This window comes from Lissotriton vulgaris, chromosome 1_1 (assembly GCF_964263255.1).
Source record: "Lissotriton vulgaris chromosome 1_1, aLisVul1.2, whole genome shotgun sequence".
Taxonomy (NCBI): domain Eukaryota; kingdom Metazoa; phylum Chordata; class Amphibia; order Caudata; family Salamandridae; genus Lissotriton; species Lissotriton vulgaris.
This window is the reverse complement of record NC_141685.1, coordinates 1,535,192,067-1,535,213,467: the sequence shown is the minus strand read 5'-3', so window position 1 is coordinate 1,535,213,467 and position 21,401 is coordinate 1,535,192,067. Positions and strand designations below refer to the sequence as shown.

General features: G+C 37.0%; 1 long non-coding RNA gene across 1 annotated transcript in view; it reads right to left on the bottom strand.

The window, feature by feature from the left end:
- Positions 1-241: 241 nt before the first annotated feature.
- The window catches only part of LOC147750782 (uncharacterized), a 248,054-nt gene continuing 226,894 nt past the window's right edge, over positions 242-21,401 (bottom strand). The window contains exon 4 of the long non-coding RNA XR_015299859.1: positions 242-1,027. This is a non-coding gene — a long non-coding RNA (uncharacterized LOC147750782). The remainder of the gene's footprint in view (positions 1,028-21,401) is intronic.

Here is a 21,401-nt window from a genome sequence, read left to right as displayed (position 1 = left end):
TCCACAAATCTTCAAAATATCGAAGAAGACAGGTCACCCAGAGCTCCAGTTCAAGAATTTATTTGGTAGATGAAATAATCTCCACAATGCGTTTCGCCAATACGGCTTGGTCACGCTCGTCTAGTGGTGCTGACAGCCATTTTTAAACACCTAACACCCTCATGCACATGTTACAACTCGAAAAAGTGGAAGACATCTTGTGATAGGTTTAAAATAAAGACATTCTGTTGAGTCATAGCCTGTTAACACTGTATTCTTCCTCAAATTATACTAGACAACATTTTACAAAATATTCAATTGATTTAGTCCTCATTACGACATAATTTATAATTTCACGATTAATGTCTTAAAATATATTAACTCATGTATGATCATTGCGGACACAATTATATTGCACAAACATATTGTTATTCTTTGTTTATACATTGATATAAAATCCAACATTATAATATTTACAAAGCATTCCGATTATTGAAAGCTTAGCTATGATTGGCTCCTGTAACATACTGCTGCGCTATTGGTCAAAATTCGCTGTTGCTTAGAAACCCAAAGAATTACAATAACACGCTGTTTGCGAGCATCAGTAAGGTAAAATATAAATTCCTATCGCCTGGCAGCACTCATTAAAATCAAGGAAACTTGTGCATAATAACGCAAAAAGTAAATCGTTCTAGTCAAAGACAGTTGCATGGCAACCAACCAAGTAATGGGTTTCTTTCACCAAAGTGACCATAATAGCAGTATAGCCCAAGTGGGCATTTTTATCCTTAAACCATAGCTGACATCCATCCCCAGTGGGCAATTGATAGTTAATAGAGAGCCAATAAACCAATAAATTAGCTTAGAAAAAACGACCTTAATGAGAAATCCTAGCCACAATGGGTGGTAGTTTCACAAAGCGCCCGTAAAGCCATAGATGATATCCCGCCCCAGTGGGCAATTGTATCAAACAAAAGGTCTATAACAATTGTGCCCATAGTTCCGCATTGTGATCCACATTCGTCCGCCTCCCCGTGATAGGTGAAATCTAAAAATAATGAAAAAAGAATGATGTTTAAAATCAAGTAGACCGCAGACAATATATACAATGTGTACTACCATAGACTGAATCATTCATGTAAATGTATATATAATTCTTCACTGATAATAAATCCTTTTGGTGTCAGACATTCAAAATCCACAATATACTTGGATTCTAGTTTTCTGAGGGACAGTTCTTGATTACCTCCTCTCACCCCCAGATCAACATTATTGATCACTACCAGCCGGAAAAGTTTCTCATTTTGCATGTGTTCCGCAAAAAAATGCCTTGCTATGGTATATTTTCTATTGTTGTTATGTATTGCACGTAGGTGTTCCAGCACCCTTTTCTTCACTTCGTGTTTCGTGCTGCCCACGTACCATTTGTTGCAAGGGCATATCAATACAAACACACTGTAAGGTGTGTTGCACGTAGGACGTTTATGTATTGTAAACTCTCTATTGGTATTTGGGACAATAAGCGTCTTACAATCCTGACTGTACTTGCAAGCTTTACATTTGCGGCAGCATTAGAAACCCACACCTCCCTGGTTTTTCAAAGCTACTGATGAGGTGACATAGTTATGGCTGAGCTCATCTCTAAGTGATCTCCCTTTGCGAAATGTAATTCAGATATTTTTTTAGATGAATATCCGTCTGTGGACGTGCAAATGTTTTTTAAAAATCTTTCGCACCTCATGTGCTTGTCCAGAAAAGGTGGTGATAAATCTGACTTTCTCTGGTTCCTTAGTCTCAATTCTAGGGTTCAGTAGTTCTTCTCTGTTTTTTTGATCAACCCGTGTTTTAGCTGTGTTGATCATATTCTGACTGTAACCCCTACTTTGAAATCTTTCACACATGACCTTTTATTCCTCATTATATGATTCCTGTGTGCTGCAATTGCATTTTGCGCGAAGTAGTTCACCGTACGGTATACTATACACCAGATTACGGGGATGACAGCTGGTGGCGTTAAGAATGCTGTTTCCCGCAGTCTTTTTTGCGAAATAATCTGGTGTTAAGCTGGTTATTAGTAACGTCCACTATCACATCTAGAAACTCAATCATTTGATTACTGATGTATTTTGTCAGTTTCAAATTCAGATGGTTGAGATTGAGTTTATCAATAAATAATTTCACAGACATCTCATCCCCACACCAAATGAAGAAATTTCATCTATGTATCGAAGCCACAGGGCAACGTTGTCAAATTCTGCCATTTCCCTGACGACCTGCTCCTCCCACCAGCCTATGAATAGATTTGCATAGCTGGGGGCGAAGCAGGTCCCCATGGCTGTGCCCTGTGACTGTCGATACAAGATGTCGTTAATGAAAAAAAAGTTTGAGACAAAAGTCGATCATAGATATGATCATTTCAGAATGTTGTAAGTAGGAAACAGATCGTGTTTTGAGAAAGGGTTTCACTGCCTCCAAGCCCTGCTCATGCTGGATGCTGGTATAAAGACTGCTTACATCTAATGTTACCAAGATGTAATGTTCGTCCCAATGTATTCCATTGACAACAGTGAGAAAATGTGTGGTATCTTTAATATACAATGGAAGAGCAATCACATAGGGTCTAAGGTAATGATCTATGTATTTGGAAGTATGTTCCAATAAAGATCCAATTGAGGATACAATAGGACGCCCAGGTGGTTCTATGGAGTCCTTATGTAGTTTAGGGAGTAAATATAAAATAGGTGTTCTGGGATGCGCACAATATAGATATTGAAACTCTTCAGACTCCAGTAATCCCTTGTCACTGCACTCCAACAACAGATCCCTAAAAGCTATGTTAGATCACAATAGCTCATCATAGTCAATTTTGCAATAACAGTTCTCATCATTGAGTTGTCGCAAACCCTCCTTCAGATATTTAGTCTTATCTAGTACCACAACTATCCCACCCTTGTCACTTTGTCTAATGACAATACTGGTGTCACATTTTAAGCTGTCAATAGCTGTAATTTGCTCAGTAGTTAAGTTTTTCTTAGTCCATGATAGCTTATGATTGCGCATTTTGGTTAGATCTTTCATAATCCCTCTTTCAAATACATCAATCGCATCACATTGGATCAATGGAAGGAAGACTGATTTTGGTTTGAAGTTGGTTCCTGGGTTGATTCCCACATCTGTCCCCCAAGTGTCGCACTCTGGAGTATTATTAACATTCTCAGGGTCAGAGTTAATAGCATGCAGTAATTCCACATCATGCGTATCAAGATTACTGATGGTCTTAGAAATACTAACAGTTTCCCCAGATTTAGGCTTTGTTGCGAACCACTTTTTCAATTTGCGTTTTCTTTAAAACAAAAATAAATCAATCCGTGTCTCAGCAAAGTTCATATTCATAGACGGACAGAATGAAAGTCCTAAAGCCAAAGTATCTCTCTTATCCTGGGTTAGTGTCCTCTGTGATAAATTGACAACTGTCATATTCATTTCTGATTTTTGCTCCGTGTCGCCATTCCCATTGGAGCTTTGTTTCCGCTGACACCTCCTCTTTTTGGCTTGTTTGTTGTGGTGATTCCGCCTCTGTTGCCTCGTCCTCGACCTCTTTGCGAGCCCCCATCCTGGAACATTTCTGTCCGATTTTTGCTGATCATTTGAAAGTGCAATTCAAAATTCGGATTTCTTGTTGGATCAATGACCACGTCTTGGTTCACCCCTGAATTGGAGGCATCCGAAACATTACCATCCGATATGTCACTTTCCGTTACATCTTGTCCAGTGCTTTATGTTTTGGTTTTGACCACAGCTAATCCGGTCTTCTTGTCGAACAAATGATCATATTTCTTCTGGAAGGTGAGGGTATGTCCGGATTGATAGTCCTTGTAATCCCTTATGAATTTGCGTTGTTTTTTCGCAGTGATCTCCTCTTCAAGTTTCTCCATTTTAATAGTCAATTTTTTGAGGTATTCTTCCAATGCTTCTTTGGAAATCAATTGACTGATTTCTGATGTTAATTGATCTACCTCCACAAGGAGTTTAGCCCTGTCCCTCAGGGCATATTTCACCAAAATGCGCATCATTGTGAATGAGCATGCTGCCGAGTTGTCAGTCCATTCTTGGAGCATGTCAGCATCCGGATCCTCATAGGTGGGAATGGTGAAAATACGGAGTCCCCTAGGCACTCTTTTTACCTCGATGTATCTCTGCAGGGACTCAGCTTCCCACCATTTCGATAGTTCTTTTTTGTACAGTCTTTCCAATGCGTTCAGTTTAGCTTGCAAATTCAATTCTGTCCCAATATTCGAGGTAGTATTTATAATTGTGTCCGCAATGATCATACATGAGTTTATATTTTTTAAGACAAAAACCTATTAGGCCATGTACATTGCCTATTTCGCGAGTCGCAATTTGTTTGCGACTCGCTAAATATGTTTTGCAACTTGCTATTTGGAAGCGGCATTTCCTTCCGAATAGCGAGTCTCAAAACCATGTACATATGTTTTGCGGTCGCAAAACATTCACAATTACCACCTACTTCAAGTAGATGGTAATACATTTGCAAATGGCAAGGGGTTCTCAGGGGACCCATTCCCCTTTGCAAATGCATGCAAAACTATTTTGTTAAGGGCAGGCAGTGGTCCCAGGGACCTCTGCCTGCCCTTAGAAAATGAAACGAAAATTTTTCATTTCCGCTTTCTTTAAATGCATGGTAAATAGGCTGCATTTTCTTTTTAAAACTGCTTTGTTTAAAAGCAGTCCCAGACATGGTGGCCTGCAGAGCCCAGCAGACCACCATACCTGGGAGGGCTGGCATTCCCAATGGACTCGCAAATTGCGAGAGGCTCATTATTAATAATAACCCTCGCAATTTGCGAACCCATTGGGATTCCCACACAGCGTTAAACACACTGTTGTACATTTCATTTAGCGACTCGCAATGTGCCACTTGCCATGTGTCGCCAATTGCGAGGCGCTAAATGAAATGGTCGTACATCTGGCCCCAAAATCCTTAGTACTTTAAGTATTTGTTTTGCATGCACACGTGTGTATTTTTTCGAATTACTGTTTTAATATTTGAAATTTAACTCATACAAATTGCTTGAGGGTCCCCGGATTCCAGTGGTGACTCAATGGAGGTCCTCAGGAGTCAAAAGTTTGGGAACCACTGATCTATGGCTTTACGGTCGCTTTGTGAAACTACCACCCATTATGGCTAGGATTTATCATTAAGGTCGTTTTTTCTAAGCTAATTTATTGGTTTATTGGCTCTCTATTAACTATCAATTGCCCACTGGGGCTGGATGTCAGCTATGGTTTAAGGATAAAAATGCCCATTTGGGCTATAATGCTATTATGGTTGCTTTGGTAAAAGAAACCCATTGCTTGGTTGGTTGCCATGCAACTGTCTATGACTAGAACGATTTACTTTTTGCGTTATTATGCGCAAGTTTCCTGGATTTGAACAAGTGCTGCCAGGCGAAAGGAATTTATATTTTACCTCACTGATGCTCGCAAACAGCGTGTTATTGTAATTCTTTGGGTTTCTAAGCAACAGCAAATTTTGACCAATAGCGCAGCAGTATGTTACAGGAGCCAATCATAGCTAAGCTTTCAATAATCGGAATGCTTTGTAAATAATATCATGTTGGATTTTATATCAATGTATAAACAAAGAATAACAATATGTTTGTGCAATATAATTGTGTTCGCAATCATCATACATGAGTTTATATATTTTAAGACATTAATCATGAAATTATAAATTATGTCGTAATAAGGGCTAAATCAATTGAATATTTTGTAAAATGTTGTCTAGTATAATTTGAGGACGAATACAGTGTTAACAGGCTATGACTCAACAGAATGTCTTGATTTTAAACCTATTACAAGATGTCTTCCACTTTTCCGTGTTGTAACATGTGCACAAGGGTGTTGGGTGTTTAAAAATGGCTGTCAGCAGCACTAGACGAGCGTGACCTAGCCGTATTGGCGAAACGCGTTGTGGAGATTATTTCATCTGCAAAATAAATTCTTGAACTGGAGCTCTGGGTGTCCTGTCTTCTTCGATATTTTGAAGATTTGCAGAGTGACTATACAAGCCTGCTGGTGGCTGTAACAGGACCGCCCGTGACAGCCTGACCCCTTCACCAGTAAAATAGTGGAGCGTTTATATATATATATATATATATATATATATATATATATATATATATATATATATATATATATATATATATATATATATATATATATATAAAAACGCTTCGGCCACGAATGAAGAATCTACAAAGAGACAAAGAAGAAACGCGAAGCAGATAGCAAGAAGAAAAAGACAAAAGGTCACAGCCAAAAAAGAAAAATCAGTGGTACAAAAAGAAAAGATAGCTGATTTAACCATCACTAATCTATCACAAACCACGTTATCTTTGGCAGAGGAACAATTTCTTGCACTCAGTCTGAACTTTTGTCCAGTCAGTTCAGTTAACTATGCTAGTACAAGGGCGGATATCTTCTGCTTTATACGGAAATTTAAATTTAAAAGTTCTTTACCATCAAATCAGGGGGAACCTGTGACAACCAACAAAGTAAGGGACAGGCAGTTAATCCATCATTTCTGGAAGTTCAATCTTCGGATGCCAAAACTTTATAAACTATGCACGAGCTAGCAATATCAGCAGTGGATCAAGGCACTACATTGGAAGAGGAGAGCATCAGTACACAATATCGATTGCGTGAAATTCAAATAAAGCAACAAGGAGCAGGCGAGAGCCCATTCAAACCAAAGAGCGTTTTTACTCCTAATATGCCAAAAGACGCGATTGACATTTTTCATTATGGAAGATTTGAAGAAATTTAATCATGCAGTGCAGAAACAACATAATAAGAAAAGGAAAGATCACAGAATGACTGAGTACACAAAATTGATGAAAAAACTTTCAGAAAATCTCCCAATATATTGATTATTACCTCCAAGAGCATGTAAAAAAACCTCCCCAGTTATGTAAGGGATATAGGAGATTTTCTGAATAAACTCAGAGGCATTAAATGGAATAGTGACTGGTGTCTAATTACATTAGACATCGAGTCGTTATATACGAGTATTGAAAATGAGGCAGGCCTGCAAGCAGTTAATTTATTTCCTTGGTACAAAGCATTGTGAATATTATGGACATAATAAGATGCTAGGAGATTTGATTGCGTGGTGTTTGACCAATAATTTCTTTTTATTCGGAAAATAAATTTGGAAGCAGGAAAGAGGTGTAGCCATGGGATCCTGCTTCTCCCCCAGTTATGCATGCTTGCATGTTGGCTGGTGGGGGAAGGTCCTTGACAATACTCCGAATAGACACAAAGTGAAGCACTGCTACGCTTTATAGATGATGTTTTTGCGATCTGGGAGGATGACCTGCCTAGCGGACATGAGTTTTTTAAGAAACTTGAATATTAACCCATGTAATCTCTACTTTACGTCCAATATCAGCTTATCATCTGTGGAATTTCTAGATTTCCAAATCTCAGTTGTAGATGATAACTTGGAAAGAACCTTGTTCAGGAAAAAAATCTGCTGGCAATAGCATTCTACATGCCAGCAGTAGCCATCCCCGATATCTTATAGACAATATTCCGGTGGGAGAACTGCTAAGATTAAAACGTATATGCAGCTCCACACAAGAATTTGAGAAATGTGCCAAAGAAATGATGGAAAGAATAAAGGATAGAGGTTATACTAAAGCAGTTCTCATTAAAGCTTGGAGAAAGACAAGTGAGAGAACACATGAATCATTGTTAGTTCCCAAGCCCACAAATGATTTAAATAATGTGGACAGTCCTAGACTGATAACCACTTTCAGTAAACAGGAAAGAAAAATTAGATCCATTGTGAAAAAGAATTGGCCCATTATGCTCACTGATGGAGTACTCGGAAATAGATTACCTGAGTCACCTACAATTACTTTTAGTAGATCTAGGTCTATGAGAAGAAGTCAGTTGGTAAGGATGAGTCCCGAAATAAAAACTGAGGGTACATGGTTAAAACGGAGAACAGGTTTCTTCAAATGTTCATCATGTCGGACATGTAAATTTGCAGTCAATATGACCCATTACACCACTCCCTTCCCTAACAAAAGTGTGGCTATCAAGGGCAGTTACGTATGCCGCACTGAGTATGCTGTATTTGTCCTCACGTGCACCTTTGGATTACGCTACATGGGTAGCACCAAGCTACAGGTGCACGTCAGAATATTGCAGCATCTCAGGGCCATAATAAATAACGATGCAGCGTATCCTGATGCCAGGCATTTCAGGGCAATACATAACAACGATTTGGGATGCCTTACGTATTATGTGATGGATGCTGTAGCACCTTTGAGATGGGGTGGGGATAGAGAAAAACTATTGAGAAACTTGAAACCTGTATGATTGTTGAGTTGGACAGTAAATATCCAAATGGATTGAATAAGACTGAAGATTTACATAATTTCTTATGATGAAATGTGTATTGATGAATTACTCCATGATCTAATGATAAATCCCTGATAACAGCACTTTTCTATGTCGAGATAATCGCTATAATTTGAATGAAATTGGATCCTCTTTAATCGCTACAATTGTAATACTTTTATCGGTAACTGGACATAATATCGACTACATAATATCGAATGGACAAAATATCGACGGAAAAATATCGACATTAACTAAATATCGACTATAGGAATATCGTTGGACAAAATATCGACTGTAAAAATGACCCAAAAATATCGAATACAAAAATATCGACTCAAAAATATCGACCAGACAAAATATCGAAATATAGTGAAAGTAAAAAATATCGAGAAAATGTTGGAAAAAAATGATTTTATAAAAAAAAATATATATAATATATAAATAAATAGTACTTAATGTTTAGGAGCGGGTTGTGGGTTTATAGGGGAATAGGGTGGGAAGTAATTTAATAATAATTAATTATTTATTATATGTTTGGTAATTGTTTTAATTAGATTTTAATTGGTAATTAATTAATATTAATTAGTTAATTGTTTAATTGAGTATTTTGCATATAATTTAATTGATTAATTGATTAATTAATTATTAATAAATAATTTTTTTATTAATTGATTTGTATATTATTTTAATTGATACATTGGTTATTAATTATTAATAATTAGTGATTTATTTAATTAAGAATTAGCATATTATTTACATTTATAAATTGCTAACACATTAATTATAATTAGTTAATGATCTAATTAATATATTGCATATCATTTAAAATAGTTATTTGGTAATTAATTTATAATAATGACTTAATTACATTAATTGGATACATTTAAATGTAATGTTTAAATTTATGTTGATGTTAATTAATTAATTGGAATTAAACAATATTAATTAATCAAAATTATTATTATAGCTAATGTGATAATATATTTTTGGGGGTTTTTGTCAAATATTTTTTTTTGTTAATTATATATTAATGTTTAATGTTGTGTTCATTATTATTTATAGTGTTCAGGCTCAGTTTAATAGTTTTTGTTATAGGTTAATTTTTTAGGGTTCAGGGCCATTTTTCTGTTTGTGAGTAAAGGTGTATTTAGTGGGATTTGGGAAATTTTTAAGTTTGTGGGTAAATGGGTTTTGAAAGCGTTAAGGGTCAGTTTTCAGTTTGTGCATTAAGGGGTGTTTTTTAATAATCAGTGTCAGTTTTAAGTTCAGGGGTAAAGGTGTATTTTTTGGGGTCTTGGTCAGTTTTTAGTTTGTGGGTAAAGGGGTATTTATAGTGTTTAAGATCACTTTTTAGGTGTTGGGTAAAGAGTTTTTTTGGTTGAGGGTCAGTTTTAAGTTTGTGGGTAAAGGGGTATTTGTAGGGTTTAGGGTCAGTTTTCAGTTTGTGGGTAAAGGAGTTTTTTTGAGTTTCAGGGTCAGTTTTCAGTTCTTGTGTAAAGGGCTATTTGTAGGGTTCAGGGTCAGTTTTCAGTTTGTGGGTAAAGGGGTATTTGTAGGGTTCAGGGTCAGTTTTCAGTTTGTGGGTAAAGGGGTATTTGTAGGGTTCAGGGTCAGTTTTCAGTTTGTGGGTAAAGGGGTATTTGTAGGGTTCAGGGTCAGTTTTCAGTTTGTGTGTAAAGGGGTATTTGTAGGGTTCAGGGTCAGTTTTCAGTTTGTGGGTAAAGGGGTATTTGTAGGGTTCAGGGTCAGTTTTCAGTTTGTGGGTGAAGGGGTATTTGTAGGGTTCAGGGTCAGTTTTCAGTTTGTGGGTAAAGGGGTATTTGTAGGGTTCAGGGTCAGTTTTCAGTTTGTGGGTAAAGGGGTATTTGTAGGGTTCAGGGTCAGTTTTCAGTTTGTGGGTAAAGGGGTATTTGTAGGGTTCAGGGTCAGTTTTCAGTTTGTGGGTAAGGGGTATTTGTAGGGTTCTGGGTCAGTTTTGGCCTTTAGGGTGAAGGGGTCTTTTTAGTGTTTTGGGACAGTTTTGGGTATTTTAGAGTGCTGATGTATAGTGTAACTTAAAACACTGATACATTAAATCTATTACACGAAAATAGAAAATATTATAACTTTACATTAGTACGTTTTATTTTGATCAAAACAATATATGTATAAGCATGTTTCCAGACAGTAGCTAGAGTGGAGTTTGAATTCTAATTATTAATTGGTTGGTGTCCAGCAACATCAGTAATATTACCTACACTGGAGTTGGATTAATAAATAAACATTGGTCAGTCTCCACCACATTTTATGGTATTACCTTGAGTGTAGTAGGAATAGTAAATAATTTTTTGCTAGTGTCCTGCAGCTTCTATGATATTAGATTGACTGGAGTAGTAATAATACATATAAAATTGGTCAGTGTGCAGCACTTTGTATACATTTGTTCATTACTGTATTTTTATATTAAAAATTAATGCAACATGGATGTTTTCAAATAACTTTATTAAACAATTTTTTTATTTTTTATTGTGTACTACAATACAATCACAAACAAATATAACATCACATTTTTTTGACTTTTAGTATTCACAGAATAACATCTTTACATTTATATACATGTTGTCAATGTAAAAAAAAATTTGTTTACAACATTCTTTCTGTAAATTTTACATATTCCCATCAGTCACTTACAATTTAAAGTATTTATATAGAAATACATAAAACAATGATTTGTTATACATTTCTTATATTAATATTTAATAATGTTAATATTAAAAATTAATATAATAAAATATATATAATAAATTTTTTATTTTAACAAGTAACATGACTATTATTACATTTGTTAGGATAAATTGAAATACAAAAAAAAAATTTTCTTGGTGTATATTTCTGAAAATGTTGTTTTTACATTAAACATATAAATCGATTTGGTTGTAAAGTTTATAATTGTATAGGGAAACAATATGTTTAATTATAATATCTGGTATTGACCAAATATTAGTAAAGCAATTATATACTTTTGTTATAGTTACAAATTATTATAAAACTTTTTGTAATAATTAATAAAAATAATTATTATTTTATTAATTATTATTATTATTAATTAATAAACATAAACATTCATTTATTATTAACAAAAATATATACATTCACAGATAAAATAGATACTTTTTTTCAGGCCATTCTTTATATAGTAAATGGTTCTAATTGTTATATTAATAACAATAAATAAGTTATATTATTTATCATTATTAATTATTACCATAAACATTTATAATGTTTCATTAAAATTATACACAAAATTATTCATATAAATATACACAATAACAAAATATTTACATCTTTTATTCAAAGTCTTACATAATTATTTAATATTATTAATATATAATAAATATTATATATTAATTTATATTAAATATATTTATTTTTCTTAAGTAAGGAAAATTGTCATGAGTATAGTGTATTAATTTGTTACATTATACATGTGTATGTATTATATATTTTACATATTACATTGTTTATTCTATTATCCTTTTACACAAATGGGTTAAGGGGACTACTTTTTTACCGCGTAAGGTTATTGCGCTCCATTCAGGACTGGAGAAGCTCGCGGTTGGGAGTTGCTTCGCGTGGAGAGAGGTAAGGTTATTTTTAACTACAAATTATAAGTAAGTGGTCATGTTTGAGGGTATAATCGAACTTTGTAGTGTTTTTTGGTGTATGTAATAATAGTTTAAGTAGCGTTTGGGTGAAAAGTCTCCGTTATAGATGTGTCGTGCTTTTTTTCCTTCAAGTCTTATTTTAAGTGTTCGGAAATGTCTTCTTACATGGTTAATGTTCATTGTTAGTATATTTACAAATGTGAAGGGGGTATTTGTGGGTGGGTTTCGTTATGTATGTTATTTTACAGGTTTCGGTTCCTCGCATGAAAACTACATGGAAGGAAGCGTGTTTTTTAACGGAGAAACAAATGTTTAAGTTATTATGCTTATATTTTGACATTTATCTCCTATTTTTCGTGTTTGCCAGGAGCGGTTTTAACACTTTTTAAACCTTTTTCGGGTTTTTTTGAGGGTTTCGATTCGGATTGATACATTGATATGCGTGACCGTTTTTTTAAAATTGTGTGTATATAACTTTAAATCCTAAAGTGTCCACACTACTGTTTTCGGGATTTCCTGGAGCGTTTTTTTACGTTTTACATTTTATTTTCGGGTTTTTGAGGGTTTCCCATATTGGAATAGTAAGATATTGGATTGGATTGTATGGATTGCTTTTTCCTTGATTGCGTCTCTCATGTCCAAAAATTGTAAGTATTTATTTTACAATTTTGATTGGGTGGGAAATGTCGATTTTTAATGTTATGTGTATGTGTTAAAAAATTATAAACATTGCATATTTGTTACGAATTTTTTTACATAAATTTCAAATGTTTGTCAAACAAATATGTTTTATTTATAATTCATTATATATGTTTATGATATGTAATTTTTACTATTATTGTAAGAAGACATTCGTATATTTAGTTTTCATTTTTATAGTAGACTTTTTGCTATTATTGCCAGGTATTCTAATCCTCTAGTTGTAGGGTATAGTGTGACTTGACTTTGAAGTAGTCGGAACATTTGTTTGGTTTGTTTAGTGAGTTTTGGACCTATTTGTGACAATGATTGTTCCATTCTTAGTTCCTGATAGCTTTGTTCTTTTTTCAAAGCTTCTAGAAGGTTATGGAATGTGGGTTTGCCTCTGTTTGTAGTTGCTTGGAAAGCATTATGCCACCCTTCTACACTGTTGTTGGTTTTAGCCACTTGGTTTAAAGTACTGAGATAGACATTCCACCAAGGGATTTGGAATTTGGGCTGGCGTCGATGTCCAGATCTGTGCAACCTTCCCACCCAAGTGTCTTCAAAATAGTCTAGCAATGGTGTTAGTTTATCCTCATTCCTCTTGTAATATGCGCTGTCAATTAATAAATTGTAATGTTCAGCAACATCTGTAACAGGGACGTAGGCCAGGGCTATTAACTTTTTAACTTGATAGGCAAAGGTGCTATCTGTAGAGTATAGTATACTTAAAGTAGATTTTTGGAGATGCCTCCATATACTCTGATTAAAATGATAATAGCAACCCTGGATTGCTGTGTGGGGAAATGTTCTCAAAATGCTATTAATCATAGCTAATTCGAAATCAATAATTATTTTTTCGGGAAAATAATTATTGATTTCCGTTTTGAGAACATTTAAAATTTCGGTGTAAGTTGTTTGCTGTTTGTTGGGTAGCAAACAGTAAATGAAAGGTATGTTAGAATGATGGTATAAACCGTGGATGGAATACAGTTGATAAAAAGGTTTTGGGCAGGGTTTAAATGTTCCATCCATCATCCATTGGGGACACTGTTGGATTTTTCGTAAATTACTTGCAGTTGCAAACATAATTATTCTGTTTGCACTGCTTTCATTATCAAAAAGAATAAATTTATCTTTATTGTGTGTGATGGCCATTTCGGGTGAAATAATAATTTCCTCAAAACAAGTTGGGTTGGGTTGGGTTGTGCTAGTGAGTCGTTTAGTGCGTGCAATTGTGCGTTTCAGGGAGTCAATAGAGGGTAGTTGACCTGAAGCATGGGCTGGGATTTTTACCAGTTCTTCTTTAAGGATTTGTGTGGTGGGTTTGTCACTTTGTGTATTAGCACTTTTAATACTTTCTAAAGCATCTCTAATTTCAATTTCTGTGACATTTGGGGGATGATTATGTTCTCTAGTAAATAGCACATTAGTTTCCTCAGTAGTGGCCCTCCCATAACATTTGTTGGAGTAATATTTGGTACACTTCCAAAAAACCTTTCTACCACTTTGTCTCTCCTGATTATACACATAACCCATGTAGCATAATAGTAATTTATTTTTCTGAGACATGACAAATTCTGCACCTTCAGTCATTTTGATTTACTTGTTCTAGGAAAGAGTAGAAAGAAACAAAATCAGAACTCATTTTTTTACTTTTGTGGTGCTAACATCATTATTGATGCATTTATACTTACAGTTAATCAAAGTAGTAGTCACAGAAGCAGAAATGTATTTTCAATGATGTTCTTGTATGTATGTCTTTATTTGCTGTTGGTATGAAAATATAGAAAAGCAACGTTAATGTTTACATATAACAAACGTATTTCCTACTCAAAAGCAGTTGTCATTTTTGCTTACTAGTGCATTTGATGTAAACATTACATATACTTACTTGTTTAAATAGTAGAATAGTAGTAATTGCAGGAGTACATCAAGTTAGTACAGGTATGATCTGTAGAGTAGATAGAAGAAATAAAAGCAAAATATTATAATTTTAATACTGAACCGTTTGGAAATGTAACAGATTTAAACGTATACTAACTTCTAAATATGTCGTTTTCTTTGTTGTAGGTAGAATAGCTGTATGATGTATTCAGAATATCTGTAGAGGAAATATAAAATAGATAACATGTTGTTAAGAACATAGTCTGTGTTTTTTTCGGCAGTTTTTGAGAAATGACAACTATACTTACATTTTTTACAAGGCTATTCTTGTATATTGGTATATTTTGTGTAGGATGTTTTCATATGATATGTAGAATAGATGTATGATGTTTTCTGAATATCTGTAGAGGCAATTCAAAATATATAACATGGTGTTAAGAATATAGTTAGCGTTTTTTGTGCCCACTTTTTGCCAAATTACAATTATACTTACATTTTTCAGAAGGGTATTCTTGTGTTTTGGTATAGTTGATGTTGGATCTTTCAAATGATCTATAGGGAAGATGTAAAAATCAAGATATGTTGTTTAGAAATGTGCATTAATGAAATTGGCAGTTTTATAACAAACACATCTATACTTACATGTGTAATTAGTGTAGTTTTATCGTTTTTGCTGTAGAAATAGCACAATTTCAGTATATCTGTAAATATAATGTTTTTTAAAATTAAATACTCTTGTAAATTAGTGTTTAAAAACAGCAGTTGGTGTATAACAGAGAATTATTATATACTTACTATCTGATTTTGCACGTGAAGAAATATGACCATGTAATAGGAATTGTGTTGGAGTAGTTTCTATCAGAAAAGTAGGAAGAGATGAAAATAAAATAAGTGTAAGACTTAGGAGATGTAAGGAAAATAGTGCACTTCTAATTTAGTTTTCTACAAAAATGCTGTGTTACTTACTTGATTAATTAGCTAGTGAGCTGGATCTTTAAAGATGTTTATTCTGCAACAAAATCTTCAGAGTGTTGGCATCTACTTTCCAGAGAGGTAGCAGCAACAAATGGTAGAATGCATGTATCCCTTTTATAGTATATGTGTTATGTGTGCTTTGATTTGATTGGTTGTAGGATGTAAGGAAGCATAGTATAGGCTAGTTTGATTTTTTTTTAGTTAATTGGAGTGTTTGTTGATGTGAGAATGGTGGTATGTGGTTATTCCCGCATTAAAGCAGGTTCGTGTTTAAATGAAATATATTTATATGTGAAAATAAGTAATGAAAATGTTAGTTAAATGCAAAGAATATGTTGAAAATGATAAAATGCATGTAATAGAATGTATAGCAAAAGTGGATTAATAGTAATTTTATGTAAGTAACAGGTATTATATGTGAAATGTATTTTTTATTGAGAAATGACTTTTATTGATGATAAAGGTGGTATTTTAGAAAGAAAAGTGTACAAACATGAACTCGATATTTTTTTTTTTAACGATATTTTGGTAGTCTATATTTTTGTAGTCGATATTTTTGTAGTGTTAGGGCTAATTTCATGTCCAACGATATATTTGTAGTCGATATTTATTTAAGCGATATTTATGTATTCGATATAGTTAGTACTCGATATTTTTTACTCAATATTTTTGTAGTTTGTGTAATAAGTATAGAAAGTCGATATTTTTGTCGTCGATAATTTTTCAACTATATTTTGGTAAGTCGATAATGTGCCCGTCGATAATATTTCAGTGATCCACTTTTATCATGGTGTGTAATATTGGTTGTGTTTATTTATATATGGAATAGCACTTTCTGCACATATTTGCACTTTTTGATTACAACAGCACTTTATTGGTAGGTTACTATCAAGCAGGACATAGTCAACATACCGCACAGGAGATTTAATGGCATTTTGACATGGCATCTTGTACTATTGTAAGAGTCATGGGTAATGAATACAAAGCAATAGATCTTTAAGCATTCATGCAGGAATAGAGTTCAAACCCTATTATGTGAAAGAGCAACTGGTTATAATTATGATGTGCATTAAGCTTTTACAGATACATGTTATATTATTTATGATCACTGGAAATTGCAAATGGGCAGGTAATTTTTTAATAATACTAGCCACTAGACTTTGCATTCTGTACCGTTTACAGACACATACATTTACTTAGGAAAGACAAAAAATGAGTTTTTCTAAGTAATGTGTACTGTACTAACATTTTATCGGTATATGAGTGGTGTTATTGGTGTTTTAGGGTATATTGTACATATTTATATATTTAAATATTTATATGGTATTTATATATTTATTATTATTATATAATTTGCACTCAGTGAATTACAGCGAATTTTGCACATAAGGTCATTCAAGCCGAGTACAAGATTTGCAATCAATGTCAACAATGTTAAATAATGTCAAAATGCAAGTATCAATATGATTGTCATCAATATTTATGTGGATAGTGTCTTGCTGCTATAAGCTGTATAGATTGAGACATAGCACATAGTATGTCTTTCATGTCTAGCCAATGGTGAACCATGCGACCAGTGCACTGGGGTTGGACACTAAGAATAATCTAAAATGGCGGAATTTTTTCAATTCTGTGTGTGAGCAAGGGAACGGCTGTGCTCAAAACACGTCGCTACACAGCGGAAAGACAAAAATAAATACCTTTCTGCCAAAGAACTTGGTGCCCCGTCTCCCTCATAAGTTGCCCTCGATGGAAGAGACACACAGGTAAATATATTTTTGCCAATTTTATTTGGAAGCAGCAGTTGAATTTGACAGGTACTGGTCATCCCTTCATTAAAACTGCCAGACGCGTTTCGGGTTGTACCCCTTCATCAATGGCTTTGTTGCAAAAAACAGACAGTCAACAGTGCACCTGATTTATACTCATGACTCCCGCCTCAATGGGCGTGGCCCGCAGAGCCTTCTGGATGTCGTGGTGCTGAAGGTTTTGCTCGAGTGAGCCTGCCGATGTTTTTCGCCTCTCATTAGTTCAATAAACTTCCCAAGTGGGTTGGTACACAGTCCTGTTGCAAAAGAGGCTGCTTTCTCGTGCTGTCCAGATGCAATGTTACCTTCCGCTATGTCAGTAACACATATCAGTGTCACCGCGGGACCGCAGGCTGCGGCGGGGCTCTTCCGCGGCCAGGCAAGCCGCAACATATCCACCAAACAAGTTGCCCTCGATGGAAGAGACATACAGGTAAATATATTTTCACCAATTTTATTTGGAAGCAGCAGTCGAATTTGACAGGTACTGGTCATCCCTTCATTAAAACTGCCAGACGCGTTTCGGGTTGTACCCCTTCATCAATGGCTTTGTTGCAAAAAACAGACAGTCAACAGTGCACCTGATTTATATTCATGACTCCCGCCTCAATGGGCATGGCCCGCAGAGCCTTCTGGATGTCGTGGTGCTGAAGGTTTTGCTCGAGTGAGCCTGCCGATGTTTTTCGCCTCTCATTAGTTCAATAAACTTCCCAAGTGGGTTGGTACACAGTCCTGTTGCAAAAGAGGCTGCTTTCTCGTGCTGTCCAGATGCGATGTTACCTCCCGCTATGTCAGTAACACATATCAGTGTCACCGCGGGACCGCAGGCTGCGGCAGGGCTCTTCCGCGGCCAGGCAAGCCGCAACATATCCACCAAACAAGTTGCCCTCGATGGAAGAGACACACAGGTAAATATATTTTCGCCAATTTTATTTGAAAGCAGCAGTCGAATTTGACAGGTACTGGTCATCCCTTCATTAAAACTGCCAGACGCGTTTCGGGTTGTACCCCTTCATCAATGGCTTTGTTGCAAAAAACAGACAGTCAAAAGTGCACCTGATTTATATTCATCACTCCCGCCTCAATGGGCGTGGCCCGCAGAGCCTTCTGGATGTCGTGGTGCTGAAGGTTTTGCTCGAGTGAGCCTGCCGATGTTTTTCGCCTCTCATTAGTTCAATAAACTTCCCAAGTGGGTTGGTACACAGTCCTGTTGCAAAAGAGGCTGCTTTCTCGTGCTGTCCAGATGCGATGTTACCTCCCGCTATGTCAGTAACACATATCAGTGTCACCGCGGGACCGCAGGCTGCGGCGGGGCTCTTCCGCAGCCAGGCAAGCCGCAACATATCCACCAAACAAGTTGCCCTCGATGGAAGAGACACACAGGTAAATATATTTTTGCCAATTTTATTTGGAAGCAGCAGTCGAATTTGACAGGTACTGGTCATCCCTTCATTAAAACTGCCAGACGCGTTTCGGGTTGTACCCCTTCATCAATGGCTTTGTTGCAAAAAACAGACAGTCAACAGTGCACCTGATTTATATTCATGACTCCCGCCTCAATGGGCGTGGCCCGCAGAGCCTTCTGGATGTCGTGGTGCTGAAGGTTTTGCTCGAGTGAGCCTGCCGATGTTTTTCGCCTCTCATTAGTTCAATAAACTTCCCAAGTAGGTTGGTACACAGTCCTGTTGCAAAAGAGGCTGCTTTCTCGTGCTGTCCAGATGCGATTTTACCTACCGCTATGTCAGTAACACATATCAGTGTCACTGCGGGACCGCAGGCTGCGGCGGGGCTCTTCCGCGGCCAGGCAAGCCGCAACATATCCACCAAACAAGTTGCCCTCGATGGAAGAGACACACAGGCAAATATATTTTCGCCAATTTTATTTGGAAGCAGCAGTCGAATTTGACAAGTACTGGTCATCCCTTCATTAAAACTCCCAGACGCGTTTCGGGTTGTACCCCTTCATCAATGGCTTTGTTGCAAAAAACAGACAGTCAACAGTGCACCTGATTTATATTCATGACTCCCGCCTCAATGGGCGTGGCCCCCAGAGCCTTCTGGATGTCGTGGTGCTGAAGGTTTTGCTCGAGTGAGCCTGCCGATGTTGTTCGCCTCTCATTAGTTCAATAAATTTCCCAAGTGGGTTGGTACACAGTCCTGTTGCAAAAGAGGCTGCTTTCTCTTGCTGTCCAGATGCGATGTTACCTCCCGCTATGTCAGTAACACATATCAGTGTCACCGCGGGACCGCAGGCTGCAGCGGGGCTCTTCCGCGGCCAGGCTAGCCGCAACATATCCACCAAACAAGTTGCCCTCGATGGAAGAGACACACAGGTAAATATATTTTCGCCAATTTTATTTGGAAGCAGCAGTCGAATTTGACAGGTACTGGTCATCCCTTCATTAAAACTGCCAGACGCATTTCGGGTTGTACCCCTTCATCAATGGCTTTATTGCAAAAAACAGACAGTCAACAGTGCACCTGATTTATATTCATGACTCCCGCCTCAATGGGCGTGGCCCGCAGAGCCTTCTGGATGTCGTGGTGCTGAAGGTTTTGCTCGAGTGAGCCTGCCGATGTTGTTCGCCTCTCATTAGTTCAATAAATTTCCCAAGTGGGTTGGTACACAGTCCTGTTGCAAAAGAGGCTGCTTTCTCGTGCTGTCCAGATGCGATGTTACCTCCCGCTATGTCAGTAACACATATCAGTGTCACCGCGGGACCGCAGGCTGCGGCAGGGCTCTTCCGCGGCCAGGCAAGCCGCAACATATCCACCAAACAAGTTGCCCTCGATGGAAGAGACACACAGGTAAATATATTTTCGCCAATTTTATTTGAAAGCAGCAGTCGAATTTGACAGGTACTGGTCATCCCTTCATTAAAACTGCCAGACGCGTTTCGGGTTGTACCCCTTCATCAATGGCTTTGTTGCAAAAAACAGACAGTCAAAAGTGCACCTGATTTATATTCATCACTCCCGCCTCAATGGGCGTGGCCCGCAGAGCCTTCTGGATGTCGTGGTGCTGAAGGTTTTGCTCGAGTGAGCCTGCCGATGTTTTTCGCCTCTCATTAGTTCAATAAACTTCCCAAGTGGGTTGGTACACAGTCCTGTTGCAAAAGAGGCTGCTTTCTCATGCTGTCCAGATGCGATGTTACCTCCCGCTATGTCAGTAACACATATCAGTGTCACCGCGGGACCGCAGGCTGCGGCGGGGCTCTTCCGCAGCCAGGCAAGCCGCAACATATCCACCAAACAAGTTGCCCTCGATGGAAGAGACACACAGGTAAATATATTTTTGCCAATTTTATTTGGAAGCAGCAGTCGAATTTGACAGGTACTGGTCATCCCTTCATTAAAACTGCCAGACGCGTTTCGGGTTGTACCCCTTCATCAATGGCTTTGTTGCAAAAAACAGACAGTCAACAGTGCACCTGATTTATATTCATGACTCCCGCCTCAATGGGCGTGGCCCGCAGAGCCTTCTGGATGTCGTGGTGCTGAAGGTTTTGCTCGAGTGAGCCTGCCGATGTTTTTCGCCTCTCATTAGTTCAATAAACTTCCCAAGTAGGTTGGTACACAGTCCTGTTGCAAAAGAGGCTGCTTTCTCGTGCTGTCCAGATGCGATTTTACCTACCGCTATGTCAGTAACACATATCAGTGTCACTGCGGGACCGCAGGCTGCGGCGGGGCTCTTCCGCGGCCAGGCAAGCCGCAACATATCCACCAAACAAGTTGCCCTCGATGGAAGAGACACACAGGCAAATATATTTTCGCCAATTTTATTTGGAAGCAGCAGTCGAATTTGACAAGTACTGGTCATCCCTTCATTAAAACTCCCAGACGCGTTTCGGGTTGTACCCCTTCATCAATGGCTTTGTTGCAAAAAACAGACAGTCAACAGTGCACCTGATTTATATTCATGACTCCCGCCTCAATGGGCGTGGCCCCCAGAGCCTTCTGGATGTCGTGGTGCTGAAGGTTTTGCTCGAGT